Source organism: Chinchilla lanigera, unplaced genomic scaffold (genome assembly GCF_000276665.1).
Source record: "Chinchilla lanigera isolate Chin_1 unplaced genomic scaffold, ChiLan1.0 scaffold00013, whole genome shotgun sequence".
In the NCBI taxonomy this organism is placed as follows: Eukaryota; Metazoa; Chordata; class Mammalia; order Rodentia; family Chinchillidae; genus Chinchilla; species Chinchilla lanigera.
Genome location: NW_004955414.1, coordinates 16320905 through 16322957, shown reverse-complemented (window position 1 = coordinate 16322957; position 2053 = coordinate 16320905). Strand labels below are relative to the sequence as shown.

The window sequence follows — 2053 nt, the reverse complement described above, 5'->3', positions numbered from 1 at the left end:
GGGCGCGGCGCGGCGCGGCGCGGCGGCCGGAGCCCGGCGGGGAAGTCTTCCCAGATCTGGACAAGAATCACTTTGCAAAACCGGCAGACCTCGGCGCGGCTGCTGACTCTGGAGCTCCGGGCTGTGGCTCCACTTCCTCCTTTTCCCTCGGCTAGCTCTCCGCTCGCTCAGCTCAGAGCCGCAGCCGCTGCCGCCGCCGCTGTCATCCTAGCCGCCCACCCCCACCAGAGCTGCAGCCGGAGCCGAGACGAGCCGAGAAGAGCCGAGTTGAGCCGAGCCGAGGCAGCCCCGCCCAGCGCCTGAGAGCATGGGAGCGAGCACGGCCCCGTCTGGAGGGGGCGGAGTCTTCTGAGGCCCCGCCCCTAGAGCCCGGGCGAGGGTGGGGCGCGTGCCTGCAGTCCTCCGCAGGCTGGGAGCCGTCGGGCGGCGGGAGCCAATCGGACACTGGGGAAAAGGGCGGATCTCTGCGGAATTTGGTCTCTACCTCGGAAAGGGCGGGGCAAACTGAGGAGAGGTGAGGCCGGAGAGAGGACAATGCACGGGTTGGGGTCCTTAAAGAACTGGGCTGGGAGGCTGGGGATTTAGCTCAGCGGCAAACGCGCCTGCCTGGCAAGCTCAAGGTCGTAAGTTCGATTCCCGGTACCGGAGAAAAACCAAAAAAAAAAAAACTGGGCTGGGGACTGACTTCCCTAGGGACGCGGATGGAGGAGGGAGAGGCGGGCACAGGTTGCCGGGATGGGGGCGTGATCCCTTCCGTGGGGGGGGTGAGGAGATGAGGGCGTCCTGGCGAAGGAACAGAGGATGAGAAAAGTAGCAGGGGTGAGGCAGGGTGGGGGGTACGCGGGCCGGAGAGTGGGTCCCAGGGACTGAGGAGTAGGGCGGTGGAGCGACACCGCCCTCCGCTTCCTCTTCCCCAGCTTCGAGGCTCGCTGTGCCGAGGTGAAAGTTCGGGTCTGTGAGATGTTCTGATTTTAGGAAGCGGCGAAAAATACGTTTTTGAAAGTAAAAGAACACGTCTCTTTCCGCACTTCCCCTTCTCCATCGTTTATCGCCAGGGAAGGGAGTCAGTTTTGAAAAGATGAAGTCAAGAGCAAAAGCGTGTGGGACAGCACACCTCCAACCGTGCTGTGTCTGCCGTCTGCTCGCGCCCCTCCCCAGCCCGCGCCTAGGGTGCCAGAGCTGCCCCTAATGTGTCCCTGAATCCCTCGCGCAGGGGCGGGCACAGAGCAGGCGTTGGAGGGGTTTGATGTATGAATGAATGTTGAATGTGTGTGGGGGCGATGTGAAAGCCACTAATTGGTCTGGGGAGCAAATAAATGGTGCCACCGCACAGCTTCTCCGTAAGCACCACAGCATTCTTATCCGGCAGGAGCCCCACTTCACGGTGGAGGAGGCCACGTGATGTTCCCCCCGACTCCCCAGCTGGCCCAGATTGAATCCACCCAACATTATCGCCTTCCAGGGCAGAGCAGCGTGGCTCTGAAAGGTTAGTTTACCTTTCTGAGCTTCTGTTTGTCATCTCAAGAAAGGATCAAGATGCTGGGACTTGACAGGGGAAAGACTGAGGACCAGGAGGGCAGCGGGTTTCAAGGGGTAGAGGGAGGGGCGTTCCTGGCAGAGGAAACAGCCTGTGCAAAGGCACAGAATCTGAAAGAGTGCTCTGGAGGGGCCCTGTCCTGTTCTGAGTACCAGAGGTGGGCCGAGGCCAGAGAGGCTCGGGAGGCTAGCGGAGGAGGGGGCTCTGGGTAGAGCCCTGGAGGTGAGGGAGCACTACGCTCTGTTGAAGGACCCAGAAAAGTAAAGGATGGCTGGAGCTTCCAGGGAAGGGGCTCCAGAGTCCAAGGGAAGAGGAGTCTGGAGGGGCAGGCGGGGTTCAGAGCTTATACTCTGAAGGCCACAACTGTTCGTGGGCCTGAGCCCAGCAGGGTGGTTGGAGAACCCTGAGTTTGGACTGACTGGTGGTCCAAGGGGAGTGCTGAGGAGGCCCAGGCGCCCTGGAGGCCTGGCCCAGAGGCTGCCTAGTCCCCACTAGAGTCCACCAGCCCAGCTGTAG

General features: G+C 61.8%; 1 protein-coding gene across 1 annotated transcript in view; it reads right to left on the bottom strand.

Moving 5' to 3' along the window:
* Nucleotides 1-253, bottom strand: part of Gdpd5 (glycerophosphodiester phosphodiesterase domain containing 5) — a gene marked incomplete in the record, with an annotated part of 93332 nt that extends 93079 nt beyond the window's left edge. The window contains 1 exon segment of the mRNA XM_005379889.2: nt 1-253.
* Between the last annotated feature and the right edge of the window lie 1800 nt (nt 254-2053).